This window comes from Cebus imitator, unplaced genomic scaffold (assembly GCF_001604975.1).
Source record: "Cebus imitator isolate Cc_AM_T3 unplaced genomic scaffold, Cebus_imitator-1.0 Scaffold60, whole genome shotgun sequence".
NCBI classification, from domain to species: Eukaryota; Metazoa; Chordata; class Mammalia; order Primates; family Cebidae; genus Cebus; species Cebus imitator.
This window is the reverse complement of record NW_016107375.1, coordinates 3368245-3391174: the sequence shown is the minus strand read 5'-3', so window position 1 is coordinate 3391174 and position 22930 is coordinate 3368245. Positions and strand designations below refer to the sequence as shown.

Sequence of the window (22930 nt, the reverse complement as noted above, 5' to 3'; positions counted from 1 at the left end):
GTTTAGCGCAGATTGACCAACAGAACCTCACGCTGTTCCATCGCCCCAGGAAAGAGAAAGGAGGCGGATGTTCTCGCTCCAGCTGTGAGATGTACATAGAGGTGCAAAGACACATCTCTGTGGAACCTTCCGCAACTTTTCTAGCCCAGGTCCTCCAAGTGAGGCTTCTGGTGTTCTATACTCTGGAGGGCTCCAGGTAGGATACTGCACCTATGTGTGATGATGACCATCTTTTCACAGCTCTTTATTCCAGAGTGAGAGACAGAAGTGGAGACACAAACCTTGCTGGGATGAGAAACAGAGACACCGCCTCCACGGAGACATCACATTTCCTAGGCAAGATTGTGGCTTACACTCCGTCAGGAGGGGCCAAAGTGCTTCTGGCTGAAGCAGCCTACCCCAGCCTGGAGGTCTGCCCATCTCTGGGCAAGTCCAAGCTGGCTACAGCCCTGCACCTCTGACCAGGCACAGCCTCCAGCTCTTGCAGGTGAAAGGGATGGGCTCCTAGGCTGCCCACCTGGCTGTGACTCTTAGCTCCACCCCAACCATGGGCTCCTCTAGGCCTCTGTGGGCCCATTACTGAGAAGAGGCTATGGCAGACAAAGAACATCCACCAGGACGCCCAGCATTGCAGACAAGAGGACGCCCCAGGGACAGGAGTGAGAGTGGCAGAAGGAAGGGACACATATATAATAATTATAGACTCTTCAAGCGGCTTTTGCATCCATTGGATCCATTTAGTTTCTCAGTAGTTCTGTGAAGGGCTGTTTGAAAGATTAGGAAACAGATGCACAGAGAGTTCGAAAAGCTTGCTAACGGTCACACAGTAAGTAAGTGAAACAGCCAATTATCATTCTTTCCAGCAAGCTCATTGGTCCTAGGTTCATTTCATCTTCCTTCCAAGTCACCTGGCGGGTGGGGAATGAGTGGGAATGGGAAGGAGGAGGGGGACACTGGCTGGCTTGCCCTGCTATGAGGGATGGGGAGAAGAGGAGAACAATCATGCTTTTGGTTTCTTCCCTGATAGGAGAGTCTAAGAGGAGAAAGCACAGAGATAGCAGAGTGATTAATAAGAAAGACAAGAATGCGGAGCCTTCTAGTTAACAGGAGCAGCTCAGGCACAAAGAAATTGGCCGCGATAAACAGCCACTGCTTTGGGAGAGGCTAGGCTGACCTTGAGCCTCCCAGCAACTTGGCCCTCTACAGCTCAGGCTCCAAGTGGCTTCTGTGCAAAGCAACAGAGGTCAGAAGCCCCTTTGAAAGAGAAAAACAATTATTATTATCTTCAAAAGGCACATATACATTTCATATACTCTTTATGTATGGAATATATTCTTAAGTAATACAAATGAAAAAGAAACATAAAAGTCTGCCCATTTGACGAAAGATCTCAGCTGCTCCTGGACAATGGGATTGTCTGCTTGATTCCAAAGCAGCTCTTTTCTTGAGATATAGAAACTCACAACCTAGGACATTCCTACCTACCAAGGAAAGGCGGGGCCAACCTCCTTCTGGAACAAGTAGCATAGGCCAAAGGCCAGGAAACCCAGGGTAGGCGGCAAATCCACAGAGTTTGGCAGGAAAATCACTCCGAATCGTAATGGCAGGCATGTAGCTCAGTGCAGCCCTACATGCGCACCTTTAGTCAACAGAGGACTAGACTTCAGGCTCAGGGAGGATCAGAAAATCTGCCCCTTGGCACCATCGTTTTTTGTCCCAGGCTGTCCATGCATACTCATTCAGCCTTGGGGCTTTCAGTGAGCCCTGCTACATGCAGTAGATGCCATGGAGGAAGGAGAGGAAACGACGCCCTTAAGAGGCTGGTTACCATCCCACCCCCACTGGCTGTAGGTCGCCTGGCAGCTGTGGCCCCAGAAGCAAACAACTACAGCACATTCATTTCTGTTGAGGTGGGGAGGGGGAGGATAGGTGCACTTCCGAGCTCTCCTGCAAGGTGGGGTTGAAACATATTCACAGCAGATGGTGCTGTCACCCTCACTCCGGGATTCTCATTCCTAATTATCTGTGCTGTCAGCAAAACAATTAACCCTCGAAGAAAAATTACACTGTCCACTCCCAACCATATGAAAAGGCAATTTTTCCCAAGGACGAGGCACACTTAGGGAACCCTTGCACTCACTTCTGGATCTCACCACCCTGGTGATCTCACCATCCTCTGACCTCTGCGCTCTGTCGCAGGCAGCCCCCCTCCTCTGAGCCTGTAGCTCCTTTCCCATAAAAGAAGGTGAGTCTATTCCCGAGGGCCCCCTTCAGTCCTACAGTGCCACCATTCTACAAGCCATTTCTTTTCATCTGAATTTTCAGTGCCTTTGGAGCAGGAACTGAGTTTCCATTTGTTCCTTCATTCATTTGCTCACTTGTTTGTTTACCCATCCAGTCAGCCAGTCTGTGATTTTGTATCTGTCATGTTGTTCCTGGGAGATACAAGGAAGATATCTGTTCAGCCTTCTTGACCCCTTCTTGGAGCTCTTTTCCCCCAGAGATGTGGGCAGAGGAAGGAAGGATAGGACAGGGAGGGGTGGAGCTGTCAGGGGCCCGAGGACGTAGCCTGGCTCAGTCTCAGGCTGTAGGAGGCAAGTCCTGTGGCTGCATTTGGATTCTCTCTGAAGATTTAGCTGCAGGAAAGCAGCCTCCTCTCCAGAGAGCTGAATTGAGTGAGCAAGCCACTTCAGTCCCCAGGGAAGACCTGCAGAGGTGTGATGTGAGGAGAGCAGACAGGCTCTCACCCCATCACCCATCAGTGAGATGGTCTTATTCGCCACTGTAGGGCTGGTGACAGCACAGGGCCTGCCCTTGGTAGGTGCTCATTAAATATCTGAGGCATGAGTGAATGACTCTCCTTAAAAGAACTGTTGTAAAAGAAAGGAGAGTTTTCACAGGGCTGCAGCATGATGCGTGTTACCTTAGGGGCCTACTATTTAAAGCTGGGATCAGTTGGTCTAATTCAACCATCATCATGCACTGTCATGGAAAAGAGCACGGGGTGAACAAGAAATTGTGGAATGGTTCACTGTCAACACTGAACAAGCCCTCAGAGATGGCGACACCCAGGGCCACATTTTAGAAGTGTGATCTGGAGATGCTGAGGGAGAGATGGAGTAAGACCCTGCCTTGGGGTCCTCCCTCCGAGGCCTCACTCTTGTCCCAGAGACTGGGGAATGCATGAGGTGGGAAGGAAAAAAAGGGTCAATCAGGGCCATTGGGGGGCTGCAGGCCCCCTATGCAGGCAGGAACAGTGCCCTGGACACTCAGGAAAGAGGTGGAGAAAATGGATAGGGGCTGATGGGATCAGGGAGCTGGGTGCCCCCCTACCACCATTTTTCCCAGTCTAAGCCTTGTGACATCTTTTTTCCCTCTCCCTACTGTCCATCCGTCTACCAGAGCTTGCCCCCTCCAGTACCCAGGAGCACAGGCTCCCATGCCAGCTGGTCTGCATAAAGGGATTGTGTTTATATTCAAAGTAGTCTGCTGCCCACTCAGAAGCTGCCCACTCAAAGGCAGCACATGTGACTGCACCCCCTGCCCAGAACCCAAGTGGGACCCAGGCCAATGTCTGGCCGGAGACATTTCTAAATATGAGCTTGGCACAAAGAGTCAGGTTCCCAGGCCTTCTCTGCCACAGAGACCCAGCCAGGATTTTCGAGGCTGCCAGGAGGGAGAGGGCTGGGGGCAGGCAGGATCAGGAGGCAGCCAGCTGAGACCGCCTTCGTCCCCGGAAACATCCCCGAACCCCTCCCTGGCCCTCCAGCCTTATTAGGGGAAGAGAAAGGATTACCCCACACCTAGAGAGTCTAATCAATTGCCCACAACCCTTGGCAGGAGGGACAGGAAAGCCACTGCCTGTTCAAATGTGCACAGATTAAAAATATACAAATGGAATATTTTTTTCTTCCCCTTTCCTCAACCCCCTGAAGCCTGGGATGCTTGTTAAAAATAGCCTTGCTGTGGCATGGGTCCTACACAACCCAACGGCTGGCAGGAAAATTAAGGAGCCATTGGAGACAGCGCTCTTAAGTGGCTACCCCTGGGGAGTGGAATGGGGAGGGCCGAGAGGGAGGGAGGTGCTTTCAAGTGTTCCTGGACACACTTCTACACTGTTTGGATTTTTAACAGCAAGCAGATATAAAATAAGTTCATCGCTTCTTAATGGGGTTTCATCCTTTGCATCCTCTAGCCTATGCTTAAGTGATGACTTAGTGACCTGACAGTACCTGCTGACTGGCCTGGCAGTGCACCAAGGAGACCCAGGACGCTCAGGCCACCAGGTACAAACACAGTCCAGCATCAAGAAAAGACCACTGATTCCATCAACCTTGGCTCTGTAACCAGCTGGCTGTGTGACCTTAGGTAAGTTGCTTGTGCTCTCTGGGACTCAGTTGCCTTAACTGTAAAATGATACAGTTAGATTAAATGTTAAGCCAGATACCTTCTAGTACTAGAGGGTACTAGATCTTACTGCATCATTTTACAGAAGGTACCTTTAGATACCTTCTAGTCCTGGTATTTCCTAATTTTAAGGATTGAGGAAAAACATCTAAGATTTGCCCTGAGTTTCTCCCCACCATGAACAGTGAGTAGAAATTTGTCCCTGGGCAAATTCCTTCAATCTATTCATGGTGGGGACAAACACAGGGCAAATCTTGGAGGTAGGGTCTTAAAATTAGGGGGCAGCATCACTGGACTGAGGGTCAGGCTCAACCAATTCCTAGTGAATGTTACTCTGCATCCTGAAAGGGCCAATAGTCATATCTTCCTGCATGGCGATTTGAGAAGCGTGAATATTGGATGTGAACCTCAAGAGAATCCCCATATCACTGCAACACCTGGATGTTTTCTTGCATGGGGTGCTCAGAGTTTCACCTCTGGCAAATATTATTGGGAGGTTCAGGTAGGGGACTCTTGGAACTGGGCTTTTGGTGTCTGCAATGATTATTGGAAAGAGAATAGTTGGAATGACAAAAGAGATGAAGAGGATGGACTCTTTCTTCTTGGATGTGTTAAAGACAGTCACTGCGCTCTCTTTACCACCTCCCCACTTATGTTTCAATATGTACCAAGACCTACTAGCCGACTAGGAATATTTCTGGATTATGAAGGTAGAACTGTGAGCTTTGTTAACGTTGATCAAAGTTCCCTTATACATACCATCTCTAATTGCTCCTTCTCACCTTATATCTGGCCTATCTTTTGCTGTAGCCACGTTTGACTAGAGACAAATTAGAAATGTGTCTGTAGGGTGTCAGACCCACTTTATTTCAGGAAGCCCTTTTACTCATGTCTTATCAAAAGAACACATAGGTTGTAGTTTATTGAATTGCCTTCTAATGTCATCAGAATTTATTATGCTGCCATTAAATATGCTAAAAACACTAAAAAATAAATAAATAAATAAATAAATAAATAAATAAAATTAGGGGGCAGGTAGAAAGGACAGAAGCTGTTCGGAGAGGTAGAGACCAACTCTACACCTTGCTAATGAAGTGTGCAAAGTAGAAAGCGCATCAATTCGTTACCTAAAATGTACTGGGTTCAAATCTTCACTTTGGCTGTTAGTAACTTTGTGAACTCCAGTAACTTGCTGATCACCGCCTCATCTATAATGTAGGGTAAGAACACCCACACTCAAAGGCTGTTGTAAATACTAAACGAGATAAAATAAAACGGTACGTGCTCATTGTAGGAACTTAACATCTTTTTATTCCTTTCTTCTTCCTCTACTTAGGCCACACTCTGGAGTCTGCACTGCCAGCTGGTTAAGAAGTGTGGGCTGTGGAATCAGGTTTGTATCCCAGCCCCACCACCAATTACCTGTGTGACCTTGGGTAAGCAACTGAATTTCTCTGTGCTCAGCTTCTTCATCTGTGAAACAAGAGTGAGAAGTGGTGGCTGTGCTGCCTAAGCCCACACTCCTTCCCCTGATAGTCTGTCGGGCTCCCAGTTTTCAATCTTGCATCATCTGCGGATATAGATTTTGGAACTTGCTTAACAGGCCTCCTACCCTCCCCCAACCTCCCTGAAGCTCCTGACTCACAGCTGCCTACCACCTGCAGATTGTCTTACTGGCCTTGCCCCTTCCCTCTGCACTCCCTCCCCCTGCCCACTTTGGTCTCTACTCAGCAGGCTGTGCACCTGGCTAGGAGTGGGGCTTCTACCCTGGAGCCATGGGGATGTGTGTTGTATTTATTTATGTATTTCTTTAAATTTATTTTTGAGATGGAGTCTGGTTCTGTCGCGCAGGCTGGAGTGCAGTGGCATGATCTCGGTTCACTGCAACCTTCGCCTCCCAGGTTCAAGTGATTCTCCTGCCTCAGCCTCGTGAATTGTATCACAGGCACAAGTTTCCACACCCAGTTAATTTTTGTATTTTTAGCAGAGACGGGGTTTCATCTTGCTGGCCAGGCTGGTCTTAAAATCCTGACCTCAAATGATCCACCCACCTCAATCTCCCAAAGTGCTGGGATTGTAGGCATGAGCCAACACACGTGGCCAGGAAGAGTGTTTTAGATCAGTGCTTGTCAAACTTCTATGTGCTTGTGAATCACTGGGGATCTTGTCCCAGTGGAGGTGCTGTTCAATGGTCTCAGGTGGAGTCAAGAGTCTGCATTTCTAGCAAGCTCCCAGGGGATGCCCATGCTACTGGTCTGGGATCACCTTCTGATTAGCCAGGCTGCAGAGTGGAGGAAGTCCTGGCATGTGTATGGGGAGGGGACTGGGAAAGGGAGAAAGAGAAAGGCCGGCCAATTATCCAAATCAGAGAAGCAGTAGAATGTTGATAGAGATGATATGATGGAAACCAAGCGTGGATTCAAGAGACAAAGAGGAAAAGTAGGAGAATGCTTTATGAAATTATGACATTAGCCAGCCAATAAAAATAATGCTTATTGAGATAATGCAGTAACACAGAAGAATGCTTATGGCATATTAACTCAAATAGCAGACTACCAAATATATGGATACTATGTCTTCAACACTGCCAAATGCATGTTTAAAAAGGCTGATAGTAGGGCTATAATTCACGAGGACCATGAAGGCTGTGCTATGGTAATGTAACAACATGTGTTTTTATTTGTTTGTCATTTTCTGGGTTTTCTTGATGAAGTTTTATCATTTTTGTAATTTAAAATTTATCTTCTATCTGCTCTCTGATGTCCACTCCTCAAAATCGCCAGTTATTCTTTGTTATGGAGGGTTTCTGTATTTTAAGCACAAACTGCCATTGTTGCAAAGGCTGGAAAATGGTGCATTAAATCTTCTCAGTCAAACCCAAAAATAAAGCAACCCAGATTCTGTTTTTCCTCTAAGCCAAGGGTCCAGCGCTTCGGAAGGCTGGTGCTATCACCTCTCACTATAGCAACAGGAAGACCTTGGTAACCCTGAGCTTACAGTTATTAAGGGTAAAAATAGGAAGGCTGTGGATAGCTGTTCAGTAAGAAGCTGCCGTAGGTGTGCCCTGGACAGCCTGGGTTTGGAGCCCTTTCTTACAGGAAATAGCAAAAATCAGACTGCAGGAGCTGGTTCCTGCAGGATTACTAGGAGTGCCTGGCATTTTCTTCTTTGTTTCCTGTTTCAGGGCTATAAGCTACCTTTCAAACTGGTTTCTGACATGCATAGAGGTGGACTGTTCTAGAACTGCAGCCTCAGAGTTCACTTAGGAATTGGACGTGTTCACCCCACTCCCAACTCCCCACCCCCCAAGGTGCCCTGTGAACTTCTGTTGAGCTCTCCTGCCATACCAGCACTGCCCCCCACATTCTCAGACCTCTATCTCATTCTATCTTTTCAGCATGCTCCTGAGCAGGTATTTCAGGTCCCCCAGTGCACCAGCTAAGCCTTGGCTCTGACCTCTGCGAGGCTGGAGGGGGTCCCAGCCCCAGTCTGGCTGATCCCGGCTGAGGTACAGTGTCTGGACCTAGCCTGGCTGCCCAGTTCCTGGATCCATGTTGCACTCTGGCAAACCAAGTGCAAGGCCCAGCTCTGCTGCCATCTGGCTGTGGGACCTTGGGCAAATCACTTCCCATCTCTGAACTTCAATTACATGATCTAGAAAAATGTTAAAATCGGTTTATGGGATCTCTTGGTCCTCTCTGGCTCTCATATTCTATGATGCCAGTGCAAACGACCATTTATCTAGTCACGCAGGTGAGATGTTTCACAAACAACCATTTTGTAGACAACCGAACATTGCCTCATGAAGCCACAAAATATATTTTATTTTTAAGCCTACTGCATAAAGTATTTTTTTAATGTTTACATGCTTCTTTTCCTTTTGTGGCAAAGGATATAAACCCTAAAATTTGTGTACCTTCTGCCCTAGCCTCACTCTACAAAGTACTTGAAGGACTGAGACGCTGAACATGACTGAACCTTGTCTTGCTGACCCTCTGCCACCAACACGGGGCTCTCTGCCATGCTGAGCATCTGTCCCTGCCTCTCTGCTTTTCTTCTTCTATCTGCCTTTTCCCAATGGTCAGCCTCCCATGGATCACATCCCAGTTGGGAACACCTGTCTCAAGCCACTTCCCGTACCTCTAATGGAGAAAATGGGTTCCCCTAAGGCTGTGCAACCCCGGGTCTCTGAGTGAGGGTGGGGGCAGGGGTGTTCTTGGAAATCAGGTGCCAGGCTTTAGCCATTTTTGCTAACCAGAGGCCCTTTTACCTGACTTTGCCATCTGTGTCTGTGTTCTGGAAAGGGGAGTTTGCTTGCAGGCTGGTCTCTGGATAAGTGGAGTGTCACTAGACAGCTGCCTCCTTCTGTCTCAATGGCTGGTTTTCCCAGAGCGGGGCTAACTGACCATGGAGGACAGATGAGAAAGTGAACTCAGATTTAGAATTTCACTTCAACTCTCTTATCCCTAGCATCACCCTTTTCTACAGAGTGATTTCCATTTCTTTTTTTTTTTTTGAGATAGAGTCTTGGTCTGTCACCTAGGCTCATGGCAACCTCCGCCCCCTGGGTTCAAGTCATTCTCCTGCCTCAGCCTCCCAAGTAGCTGGGACTACAGACACGAGCCACCATGCCCTGTTAATTTTTGTTTTTAGTAAAGACTACATTACACCAAGTAGGCCAAGCTGGTCTCAAACTCCTGACCTCATGTGATCCGCCCACCTTGCTCTGAAAGTGCTGGGATTACAGGCATGAGCCACCGCTCCCAGCCATGATCCCCAAATTTCAATATGCTCTTGCTGATTGCTTTTTCCCATAAAAGATACCATAATTCCTCAGTTGAGGCTTTCTTTTCCTCATTTCTCCTAGGAAGCTCTCTAGAGGCAGGAGGTTAGAGGCAGGCTTCCCCAGACCCAGAACCAATGGGCAGAGCAACACCTACTCCCTCCTCTCCCCGTCAAACAGCACAAATCCTCACCCCACCGCCTCTGTCTTGGCCACCTAAGCAGGCCCAGCTTCCACCAAGGCTCCACATGCTATGGGGTAAGCAGCCTCTTCCTTTACCTGACCCAGCCAACCTGTGCTTTCTCACCAACCCTACCAAGACTCCACTGAAACAGCTGAACTCCCTAATCAGGGATGGAGCCAGCAAAGTGCCTGGAAATTGCGGTTACAAAAGAGAATCGGAGTTTTCAAGCAGGGAGGTGGGCCATTCTGAGTGATGTTAATACCTATGAAAAGTCCAGGCTCCAGGGGAAGATTCTGGGGATGAAATAGCAAAATCATCCAGGGTGGGAGACTGGGGTGGGAGATGGTTTGCAAGATGCTGAGGTCATCGTGCAAAAAAGCAGGAATCAGGGCTGAGGAGGCCTGGGAGGCAGGTGCAGAGGCCTCTGCAAGCCCACAGCCTGTTGGCCTGGCCCAGAGAGCAGCATGGTAGCAAAGACATGAGCCAAGGCTATAAAATAGCATGAACTTTGCAAAATAATAACCACCAAGAGCCAGACATTTTCCAAGGCTAATTCATTGCAGTCATCACAACAACCCTGCCCATGAATTGACATCTACTTCTGCTTTGCCACCTGGGGGATGCAGGAGTGGGGATTTATACACTCTTAGGAGTTGACGTCACCATAGGAGCCAGACTAGAAGGCAAGCTCAGATTCAGAATTCAGCCCCAGCCTTATACATCCCTGGTGTCATCCAGGTCCGAGTCTAGCTCTCAGTTTTACAGATAAGTAAAGTGAGGCTTACAATGGGTAAGCAGCCAAGGTCACACAGCTTATAGAGGCAGAGTCTGGATTCAAATCCTCACTTACCTGATTCCAAAGTGCACCTGCTTCACTGCCACACTTCCCTGCAGACCACAGTTCCCCACTAGGGCAAGGACCCGTGGCTGCCTGGCTGTTTTGTTCCAGAGGACCCTGCCGTCTCATCAATAAAAACACTGCTCTAGGCCAGGCGTGGTGGGTCACGCCTGTAATCTCAGCACTTTGGGAGGCCAAGGTGGGCGGGTCACTAAGGTCAGGTGTTCAAGATTAGCCTAACCAACATGGTGAAACCCCATCTCTATTAAGAATACAAAAATTAGCCAGGCGTGGTGGCACATGCCTGTGTTGAAATTCACTCAGGGTGGCTGGCAAAATATTAAGGGAAATATTAGGGAAAGTTATAACATATAATCTCAAATCTTTTGGAAGGCTGAAAGGTTTTCATTAACTTGTAATAATCAAACAGGCTGAAGGCAGCCAGCTCTTACCTTAGAGCATTAGGTCATAGGGTGAAGATTAAGGATAATAGTAGGTTCCCCATTTAATCCTGTTTACCCCACATTCCTTTGTCTCTAACTATTTGTTTACTCATGTAAACTTTGTGCCGGATGGTCCTCTCAGGGGGAAGTGGAAGGGGGATTACCCATTATTGGTGTTTGCATTGGGCCTCAGAACCAAACCTTTCATCATTGGTAAAATCACTCTTTTAACCATGTTAATCATCCACAAGTGTGTTGACTTAGAACTTCTGTCATTAAATCTATACTGAATGAATGTGAGGAAAAACAGCTAGTGGCAGTTGGATAGCTGCAATCACCCTCTGAGAGCATCTGACAACCTCCCTAGCCCACTTGTTCACTGTACTTTGTGTGTGGAGTGTACGTATTCATCTTTTGTGGAGTCAGGGTTTGCAGGACAGACCCTTAAAGGTAGTGATCAACATCTCAGGTGGTGACCCCAACGTGATCATCATCACAAGCTATAATCCCCGCTACTTGGGAGGCTGAGGCAGGAGAATCACTTGAACCTGGGAGGTAGAGGTTGCAGTAAGCCAAGATTGCACCATTACACTCCAGCATGGGTGATAAAGCTAGACTCTGCCTCAAAAACAAACAAAAAAAACACTGCTCCAGATCTACCATAGAGGCTAAGACAGTGCCAGTGAGATCATTCCTGTGCGGAGGGCCAGTTTCCAAGAGTTCCTAAGTGGACATGTATCACCTGGCTGTGTCTGCTGCCCCTCTGCTCTCACACACACATGCATCTGACCAACAGAAAAAAACCCTGAGGGACAGATGGGAGGCACAGAAGGGATAGGAACAGTGAGGTGGCAGAAGAGCACAGCAGGGGCCACAGGGTCAAGGGGGGCTTTAATGCAGCCCTAGGCATGGTGCTGGCTGGCTGTTGGCTGGCAGAACTTGAGACACACCTATTAGCAGCTTGCTCAGTGGCTCCTTCAAATCGAAGGGTCACAGCATCCTGGCCTTACCCATCAGGGGAGGGAGGACTAAAGAAAGAAATCTTTTTCCCCCTCGGTATATTTTCCAATATAAAATGGGCAAGGATGAAGGAAATGGCAGAGAAGAGCAGATAAATATTCTTTTTACATCGAGAGGACCAAGTTCAAGTCTGCATCTTTTTTGGATTAGTTTCTTGCATAATGCCCACCTAGTACCACCAGACGCAAACTATAGAAGTTGCACATATGTTTTAGAAGTCCCTATGATATGTTCTGTCCTGTTGAGATGGCAGGTAGGTGACAAATGAATAAAGCAGATCCCCATAAAGGGAGTGTGTGGTCTTGTGAAGGGAGGCTGGGCACACCGTTCCAAAGGCAGAGACCCTGAGTCACCCAATCTTGGAGTGATGCTGAAATAAATGGTGATGCTGAAATGAAACACTGGAAGAGGAAAGTTTAAAGCCGAATCAAGCTTCTCCAGAGGTGGTAGGTCCTCCAGCCCTACCACCACTCAGGCTGCTTGGCTAGCCACATGCAGGAGAATGAGCTAAAGTCTGGTCCATTGGGGTCCAAGATGGCAAAGGGCCTAGAAATTCCATGTGTAACAGAGGCCATGGAGTGGGGGTGCACAGTACTGGCATCCTGGAGGCCGGTTTTAAAGGGAGAAGGAGATAGATTGCAAAACTCAGCCAGGATGGAGACTACATATTTTTCATTTAGTGGCCCGTGCACCTCGCACAGTGCCTGGCCTGTAATAGGCACTCTGCCTGTCCTTCATAAGTGGGGCTGTGTCCCACAGCATTGACATTCTGCTGCCCCACACAGCCCTGCACTGAAAGTGTGTTTCCTCGGTGCATGTGCTGTGAGTCCCACTCTAACTAGACTGTGACTCTTAAAAACTGTTTTCTTGTGCTCGCTTCGGCAGCACATATACTAAAAAACTGTTTAGTGTTTTGAGTAGAATATTAGCTTTCTATTACTGCTGTAACAAATGGCCACACCTAGTGGTTTACACAGCATGAATTCATTATCTTACAGTTCTGGAGGTTGAAGTCTGACATGGGTCTCACTGGGCTAAAATAGAGGTGTCAGCTTAGCTGTGTTCCTTCCTGGAGGCTCTGGAGAGGAACATTTCCTTGCCTTTTCAAGCCTCCAGGGGCCGCCTGCATTCCTTGGCTGGTGCACCTTCCTCCATGGTCAACACTAGCTGCATAGCATCTCTCTGAAGGCTCTTCCATAGTTATGTCTCCTTCTCTGGCCACAGCCAGGCAAGGTTCCTGCTTTTAAGGGCTTACGTGATTAGACTGAGCCCATCTGGATAAACCAGAATAATTTCCCCATCTCAATATCTATAACCTTAATCCCATCTGCCAAGCCCCTTTGTCACATAAGGCAACATACTCACAAGTTCTGGGGATTAAAGTGTGGACATTTTGGGGAGGCCATATCCTGCCAACCACAAATAACAAATCCATTCACATTGTTCAAAACCCAAATGGCATAAAAGGCTACAGAGTGAAAATGTGCCCTTCTGCCCCTGTCGCCCACCACCCAGTTCCCCTCCCTGTTAACATTTCCTTGTGTTTCTATCCCAAGAGGTTTTATGCCAAGATAAAGTAACAGCAGTATGTATTATTTTTATACTAATGGTACAGTACCATAATGCTGTTCTGCATCTTGCTTTTATCATAACACCCTTGAGATTGTCCTGGATCCACATATAAAAGCATCCTTGATCTTTTTAATGGCTTCATACCCTTCCACTGTGTGGATGCACTGTAGTTGATTAATCTAGTCTCCTGCTGATGGACACTTAAGTTGTTTATAATCTTTTGCTCTTGCCTACAACACTGCAGTGAACAATCTTGTATGTATACCGTTTCCTGTATGTGCCTGGATGTCTGCAGAATAAATTCATATAAGTGGAACTCATGGGTCAAAGGACATGTGCATTAAAATTCCCCAGCTACTGCTGAATTGCCCTCCATAGAACTGAACCAATGTACACACACACTCCCGCCCCAAGCCATGTGTGGGTGTGAGATGGAAGCCTTTTTTGGCAGAGAAGCCACAGCTCACACCTTTTCCTTACCCCTCCCCACTGCCCCCATGCTTATTCCAGGAATGAACCCAGGGAGCCCCTGAGGACTGCTGCTGCTTACAATTCCCTGGACTCTTGTTGGTGATGGGGCAGGACTGGAGAGGAGGACAAAGCCAGCAGCCAGCAAAGGAGGGCCCAAGTTCAAAAGTGTTAACAGACCAGTGGCTTTGGGTATCTCAACCAGCAAACTGCTCCTACCTCATGGATATTCTACAGGCTTGCAAGCCAACTGGTTTCCCCGGTGGGGAAGGTATACCACCACTGTCTAAAAGGAGGGCCTCATGCCATGGATGTGCTGCAAGAAAAGATTACAAGTGCATTTGGGTTTCCAATGGCCCAACTGCACCCGTGTTAAGAAAGGTGCCATTTTCCTGGTCTTAATCCATTCCTGGTGGAGATGTTGCTTCAACCTGAAGGAGCCTTTTATGTGTTGAAGTCAACTGCAATCTAAAAGATAAGTTAAATCACTCATTCAGAAAGACAGGAAGCCTTTGATGGCAGTGACTGATTAAGATTTCACAGCAGCCAGTGCCAGGCCTATGGAGCCCAAAGAGTGCTCATTCCCTCACCTACCAACACTGTTGGCCCCTCCTTGGCAGCAAGGCAAGCCCAGAATCTACAGCAGACAGAGGGGAGTGCTAAGTCCCAGCAGGTGAGCCTGAGAGCCTCGAGAACAGAAACTAGAGGTGCCTACCCTCTGCCCAGCCCCCTTCCTCACCTCCATTTGGCCTCTGCCTGGTCTCCCAAGGTCAGCTCAAGGGTTCCCTCTTCCAGGAAGCCTTCCCTGACCCCACAGGCCAGGACTCGCAGGTGCCTTTATACAACCTGTTCCTAGAGCACTTGTACTTTACCCCATCCTCGTACCTTTGACCCTGAAGACTTGCCTGTCACCTGACATGGCAGCCACTTGACTGTGAGCATTCTGAGGGCAGCACATGGTACCATGCTTGATGCCCACTAAGCTCTCAGCAAGTGTCTGGAAAGCAGAGGAACCTGAGCTCAGGGAACAGTCAGAGCGGCTACCTGCCCTGCCAGTGTCGCCCGCCAGCTTATTCAAGTGCTCACAGCCCTGCTGGCTGCTAGCCACTGGGCTCTGCCCTGGGGGCATCCGCAGAGTTCCAACATGGCTTCTTGTCCTAAAATGCCACCCAGGCCCCAAAGGCCCACTGTTTGAATCCACTCTTTTAGCAAAGCATCACCTCCAGAAAGTCCCCATCCCCAAGAGAAGGTACGCTCTCACCCTGTGGTCCTCTTCATCTGCTTGGCCAGCCAGGGATGGGGCTCAGGGGAAGAACAGATCTAGGGCCCAAGGTGCTGACTAGGGCAAGCAGGCGCTGGAGGAGGCACTGTGGTGGGCAGTCCATGGGCAGCCTGGGGACACTGGGTCCAGAAGGTGAAAATATGCCTCAAGGGGCAGCAAGGTAAGATCCCAACTTCACACATGAACAAAACCCCGAGAAGAGCAGAGCTGAGCTAAGTTCAGGACAGAAGAGATGTGCGAGCAGGTGAGCAAATGATGTCCAGGTTGGAGGCAGGCTGAAAGGCGCAGGGGGCAGCAATGTGGAAAGCACAGGGTTCACTGTGTCAGGAGGGCTGGGGCCCACGGTCTCCTACTTCTGCACCTGTTGATAGCCTTGGCCAGGCCATCAACCTTAGATAGCTGAATATGAGGAACACCATCTTCCCTGCCCACCTTGCACAACTACTACCATACATTAAATCAGAAAGGAGATGAGAAAATTCTCTAGAAGCCTAAAAGCAATATAGAAATGGAAGCTGTTACAACAATCATCATTTGCTTTTTCATAGTGTTTTGTAGGCCGCATAGGGCTTTCCTACCCAGTTTCCCCCAACCCTCAAAACAACTCTGGGAGATAGGTATGGATATGCATACTCAATTTACAGATGTGAAAACTGAAGGACAGATAATTCCAGCCCAGAATCACACCAGTAACAAGGGGCAGAGGTGACAGCTGTGTCCAAGTTTTCTACTTGAAATAGAGTGTTCTGTTTACCACACCAAGAGGTACCCTCCATTGTCTCAAATCACGAGCTCTGGCTGTACAGAAAACCCTCCTTATTCTTCAGTCTTTCTACGGATTTGTCGATTCCTCCTTCAATCCAACTGTCGATTTGCTGATTGATAAATGAGCTTCCCTGGTCTCTATGTCATGGCACTGTTTGAGGGAGTTTGTGGTCAGCGTTTTTATCTGAGGACAAGAAACCAGGCTGCAGCCTGGGCTCAGCCTGTTATCCATTGTGGGGCTAAGGAAGAGTCCCTGTCCCCCAGTTTTCTCCAATCCCATCTGATGTTAAAACCTCTTAATGACCCTGATCTTAGCATTTCCAGAAAAAGGTTCTCAGGGCCTTTCTGAGGGTGACTGGGGCAGTCCTTTGTGACAGCACCAAGAGCAGGATGGGGCTGGCCTGGTTGCAATGGCACCCACTAGATTCCAGGCACCCCACACATTTTTCTCATGATAACCTTGTGGTTGATACTTACACGGATGAGGAACTGAAGGGCTACAGGGGATGGCCACCATCCTCACATAGCCTGGAAGTGGTAGCACCAAGACTGAGGCCCAGGAGGTGGGGTCCAAAGGATCATCCTGCATTTCCACTGCAGCAGGGAGAGAAGGAGAGGGAGACGGAGACTTTGCCTCAACTCCAAACTGCCTCCTGACGTTGCCACATTTTTCTTACTTCAGTGAACAATGTGGGACAAAATACACTCAACTGGTAGCAGATATCAGCCTCCAGCTTCTCAGATCCTCATCCAACAAAAGCATCCTTTGCAGGTGCCACTGCTTGGGAGTACACCTGTAATTCACATCTGCACACAAAACTCCGTCTTTCTTCGAGGCCCAAACAAACAGGTTTTGTTTTGTTTTGTTTAAGAGATGGGTTCTTACTATGTTGCCCAGGCTGGCCTCAAACTCCTGGGCTCAAGGGATCCTACTTCCTCAGTCTCCACAGTAGCAGCAATGACAGGTGCTTTACAAATAGGTTTCTTAGGGTGACATTATCAATCTCAATATCAACACAATTAAGGAACTTGCTCATAATAGTCTCCTGTTGGAGTCTTTACATGCACAAACATTGTTCCCACACACCATCCAATATGGACAAACTTGACTTGGAAACAGGAAAATAGGGAGATGATTAGTCACCTGGTAAAAGGACTCACCCCAGATCTCCTTTTACATCACCATCCCCAAAAATGACTCAAGAGGCATAAAGGTAAGATCCCAGTTTTACACCACATGAATAGAGCTTCTCTATTCATGTAGTTTTCAGAACATATCCATCTACTAGACTCAGGAACATAACTTGAGAGACATGGCTATTTCCTTCTTCCTGGCAGCAAACCTAGCAGCAATTCCAGTCCCTGCGGCCAGTTAGGCAGGGAGGAGAGGGCCGGTATGTCAGGGCTGGTCTGAACACAGCGGTATACTTGAGTCAACTTCTGCAGCAGAGGAAGGGAGACAGAGGGGACTAAATAAACTGGGCTGTGCTATTAGGAGCCCACCAAGCAGGCTAATGCCCTCCTACACCCCTCAGCATCAGGCCTCCTGGCCTCACACCACCCTAGAACATTCTTGTTGCCCAGACCTCAGAGGAGGGCTTTCCCTGAACAAACTCTGTCTTCCTGCTTCCTCTCTGACCCCACATGGTGGTACTCCACCTCTGCCAGACATCCTTTCCCTGCTCTGCCTCCAGCCTCATCAAATCCCACTGGCCCCTGGAGAAGACAGACATGCCAATCCCCCCTGCAGTGAGCCAGCATGGTGCATTAAGGTTAGTTACTTCCTTCTTGGGCATCTCTGGTTTATAACATGAGCTTCTTGGAGAGGGTGGTATTTTAAACAAAAGGAAATAATTTCTCATTGTGAAATTTCAAGGACTGTAGGAGGAGAAATCCAGTGAGGCTGGGGGACAGTAATGGGGGAACAGAGAAATCTCTGAGATGCAGCAATGTCACACGGACCAGCCATGAGCTACTACTGGAAATCTGTTTTTCAAAATGTAAGAGTAGATTTCCAGATGTCTGCTTAGGGGAGCCAAACTGCTGTTGATTCATTCCCAGTTCACCACGGAATAAAGTCTGAACTCCTCACCCAAGCACTTCAAACCTTCCATGCTCTGGCTCCCATAAAGCCTGCTCTCCTTCCTGCCCCTCCTAGGAACCCCACTTGGCCATTGGCTTCTGCACTATCCCGCAGACCTGCTCGGGGCTTCCCAGCCTATACACCAACCCAGGCCGAAGGACGCTCTCCTTCACCAGCACCACTACACTGCACAACTGCAGGGGATGCTGTGCTCATGCCAGGCTGTGTGTATGCAGTGTATGGCACAGGAATCCATGTGCTGCCCCATCCACAGCCTCCACTTCAGGAAGTCTCCCACGTGCCCCCACAACCTCTGTCTCCTCAAATTCCTTGGTGCCTAGAACCTGTGGCTCACTTCAGGCACTGGACACTCCCTACTTCACATTCTCTTGATCTGAGTGTGTGAGGGTACATCCCCAATCAGAGCACAAGTGCCCTGGCGGCAGTGACTGGGTCCTGAGACCTCTCACCCCAGGTCAGCAAGTTGAGAAGTTAGTGTTGACTTTCAACTGTGATCCTGGGGCAGCATCCATAGCAGCAACAGGGAACTTGCTAGAAATGCACATTCTGGGGCCCCAACCCAGAGGTCTTGAATCAGATGCTCTGGTGGTGGGGCCCAGCACCCTGTTTTAGCAAGCCTGCCAGGCAACTCCGATATGCATGAGGCTTGAGACCCACTGAGTTACAGGATCATCAACACATCCTTTTCGGGTTTACAGAACAGGGTTTTCCAGCTAGGAAAGGGGCAGACATCATCTTGTCAGACTGTTCCAGAGACCCAGTTCCCATGTAGGTGCTCAGACATATTCACGTGAACTCACTCAGAAAGCCTCCATGCAGCCTGCAGTGCTATTATGCCAAGGTTGCCCGTGAACAGTACAGAGCGGCCAGGATGCCTTCAGCACTCCTCCAAAGGGCCCTCCTGTTCAACAAGCCTTGCCCAGGCCCTGCTGGCTGGGTGGTTACATTATTCAGCCCACAAGTAGGGTTTAACAGTATTCCTGTCTCCCAACCAACTGATTCACCCCAACTGTGGTACAGGCTTTTCCAACACAAAGCAGGGCAGCGTTCAGGAACTCAGCATCGGGAAGGCCCTCCTCCAGGTCCCCACAGCTTTTCACAGCCTGCCCAGGCTAAAGCGCCTGGCATCCTATCTCCTAGGGCGGAACTGAATAAGGAAGGGAGGTCAGACCGGATATAAAGAGCCAGATCCCAGCGCTGCTCTGGACTCACAGAATCAGAGTTGCTAGGAGCACCTGGGGATCCAGATATTGACCAAGTCTCCCTGGCATTCTTATCATCGGGCAATATGAGAAACGATCAATGAGCCCACGTGCATTATCTGACAGATGGGGGAATTGAGGTCAAGGCAGTGGGTGACTGCCATTCCCTGACCATGCCAGGCCACAGGGCATTCTCTCCACCCTCTCAGTCCCCACAGCATCTGCCACCTGGGTCCCACTCACAGTTCCTAACACACATGATTCTACACTACACTTCTAAACAATGCCCTATGTGGCCCTGCTTTGTCTCCCACTGAACTGGAAGGGACTAGAGACAGGTCCAGGCCTGAGCCAGGACTCCACCCACAGTACTATGTTCAGTTCAGGGCACAGGGAAGGCTTTAAAACTTATCTGAGGAACGAACCATCCCCTGAGGCATTCTGCACTCTCCATGACCATATGTGCTAAGATTAATCTATCAGATCACCAGATTGTCACCTTGAAACACACCGGAAGGTCTGTCCCAGAGGGGTAAGAGACCATACAGATTCTGATGGGAAGCAGACAGCCACCTGCAGAATAGCAGGTGGGGGTCGGGGATGGCCAGGAGAAGGAAGAAGCCCGTGCTGCTGCTCCTGGTTGGAGGCTGGGAAGGGGGAGGGAGGAGTATCACGAAGACAAACTGCACCTTCCTGTTGATTCTGCTCAGCCAGCCCCGGGAGACACACAGCTGGGAACTGGGCGCAGAGCTCACACTTCCTCGCCTCTCCCTCTCAGAAGCCCTGCCCTGACACATAGGAAAGGTGACAATGAAACAGAGACAAAGAAGAGCGCCAATTCTCCCCGGGTGCCCCAGGCAGGGTAGGACTCCCAATTTGGCTTTCCCCAGCAGCATGGGAGGTGACTGCCAAGGTGATGAGCTTTGGGGAACTCCTGGAAGGTCTCACTGGCATTCAAACTTTGCCCCATCCCACCCTGCAAGACCCTCCCACTTCCCCCAGCTAGTCATGTAGACTGGTAATAGCAAACACCCCAAAATTCGAGTGGCCTGAGACAACAAAAGTAGTTTTCACGCTAATAGGACATGTCCACCAATTCTCCTCATTCCAGCTTTTCATCTTCAAATTGAGCCTATATTAATGGCTCAGAGTAGAAGTTCTTGTTACATAGCAGATAAAGTTTGGATGCTTGTCCCCTCCGAATCTCATGGTGAAATGTAACCCCCAGTGTTGGCAGTGAGGCCTGTGAGAGTGCTCGGATTACGAGGGTGGATCCCTCATGAATGGCTAAGTGCCATTCCCTTGGTGATAATGAGTTATCCCTCTGAGCTCATGTGAGATCTGGTTGTTTAAAAGTGCATGGCAGGGGCCGGGCGTGTCGGCCTATAATCCCAACATTTTGGGAGGCAGGGCCCGGTGGATCACTTGAGATCACGAGCTCAAGACCAGCCTAGCCAACAATGTATCTACTAAAAATACAAAAAATAGCCAGGCATGGTGGCAGGCCTCCGTCATCCCAGCTACTTGGGCAGCTGAGGCAGGAGAATCACTTGAACCTGGAAGGCGGAGGTTGCAGTGAGCTGAGATGGCACCACTGCACTCCAGCCTGGGTAACCGAATGAGATTCCACTTCAAAACAAAAAAAAGTATGTGACATAGGTGACACCTCCGCCCAGTCTCTCTTTCTCACACCCTCACCCTGCGACTCTGCCTGCTCTCCCTTTGCCTTCCGCCATGATTGGAAGCTTCCTGAGGCCTCACCAGAAGCAGATGCTGGAGCCATGCTTGTACGGCCAGCAGAACCGTGAGCCAATTAAACCCCTTTTCTTTATCAATTACCCAGCCTCAGGCATTTCTTTATAGCAATGCAAAAAACAGCCTCACATACCAGCACAACTCTTTCAGGCATGGACTTAACTTCTGTGCCAGTCAGGATAGGCTGGTCCATGCTGCAGTAACAAAAAATTCCCACATTGCAGTAGCTGAGAACACTGCAGGCTTATGCTAATGAATATAGGGCTTCTTTCTGGAGTGATGAAAGTGTTTTAAAATTAGAGAGTGGTGACACAACCCTGTGAAAATACTAAAAACCACTGCATTATACACTTAGAGGGATGAACTTTATCTCAATAAATAAGAGGCATGAATTTTATCTCAATAAAGCTATTAAAAGCCAGTCCTGGTTTCCTCCTCACTTATGCCTGGCTGGTGTTGATCACAGGTCCACAGGGCCTTGCCGCTGGAATCACTCAGGGTTTGGGCTGATGCAGAAGCCCCTGTCTCCAACGCTTCCTGCTGTCCTGTGAGCTCTGGAGAGCCTTGCACTGGCAACAGGTGCTCTGATCTGGAAGTGAAACCCATGCTTCACTCACAGCTTACTGCCCAGAATGCATCCTGTGACCCCCAACAAAGTGCACAGGAAGGATAATCCTGCCAAGGGCCAGATGGCAGAGGAGTAGCTGGTGGCCACCACCCCCATGAACCCACATAAAGCCCCCCAGAGCTGGGGCCTGACCTTCCTCCATCCCCCATGAGAAGGTGAAATTTCTTCTCTGTCATTTTTTACCCTAGGATGAAGGAAAGCTTTCAGAGCAGGTTTAGAAAGAGGAAACTATGAAGATGATCAAGACATGATTTTCAAGGAAAATGGCAGAGGACACTATGATAATATGTAGCACAGCAATCTTATATGTAACAACACTCTAATATAAAACATAACAAAGTTTATATAGTAATGGTAACATGACAGGTACAACACTACCTTGACGGGGAGACAGACAAGCCAGATGTACAAGGAAAATTTCAGGAATGAGTTTAATAGCTGCTGGACCTTCCAACAGATCAAGCGAACGAAAGGAGGCCAGAGAAGGCCTGCCCTGCAAGAATGGCCCCTTGAAAGCCCATCAAAAGCTGGTGGCATTAGTTCTGCGATGAGCCTTTGTGGCTGTAACAGGCTGTCCTTTTCCTTTTGCCCAGAGAGAGAAGAGTGAGAGAGAACTTGGAAAGGAAGCCATGGATGGTACAAAAGAGGAACAAGAAGTCATCTGTGCTGAGGCCAGGGCTGGAGCAGGGCAGTACAGAGGGGAGGAGGGGAAGCCAGAGGCTGGAGACCCCTGCCCTTCTAGGGGTACTTAACATCTGTGGGGATTTGGGAGAATTTTGACTCAGGAAAAGGCTCCAGAAAAGCATAAAGCACATTGAGGTTTCTCTGTGGCTCAGGGCTGCAGTGTTCTGGTTGCTTCCATAGGCCCAGCCAATGCATTCTTGGATGTGTGTGAATCTAGAATTGTTCATGAATAGACCCTTCAAAGAGGAAGCTCCCTGCTGTCTGCTGAGGTCAGAACATGGCCCATCTGGAAATGTTGACTCTCACTATCTGTGAATTAGCAGTAGATCCCATGCAAGGATAACTATTTTGCATTTGCAACTGGAATACTACAGCAATATGACACTAAATGGACCAATTCAGTTCAATTCCATAAACATTTGCACCTCCTTGCACTTCAGACTTGAATGCAATAGCATGAAAGAGAGCACACATAACCCCACTGGCAACAGAGCACAGGAGGTCGAGGAGGCTTCTGCAGAGAGTCAACAGTTGAGCTGGGATTTAGCAAATGAACATTTCTCCAGTATGAGGTTGGGGTGGTGGTAGGCATGGAGGGTTTTAGGAGAAAGTTCTGGCATGTGAAAAATCACAGAGCCATAACATACCATGACAGATTTGAGGAATAAATGCAAATATGAGAGGAGAGCTGGAAGAGATGCTGCTAGAGGGGCAGGCCAGGGCCACAGTACTAGGGACTTTGAGTTGGACTTCATCCAGGAGGACAGAGGGAGCAGGGGGAGGGAGAGAACACAG

At 48.8% G+C, this 22930-nt stretch overlaps 1 protein-coding gene across 8 annotated transcripts in view; it reads right to left on the bottom strand.

Annotated features, from left to right (window-relative positions):
- The window catches only part of ZBTB7C (zinc finger and BTB domain containing 7C), a 375586-nt gene that overhangs the window by 303184 nt on the left and 49472 nt on the right, over positions 1-22930 (bottom strand). The window lies entirely within an intron of this gene.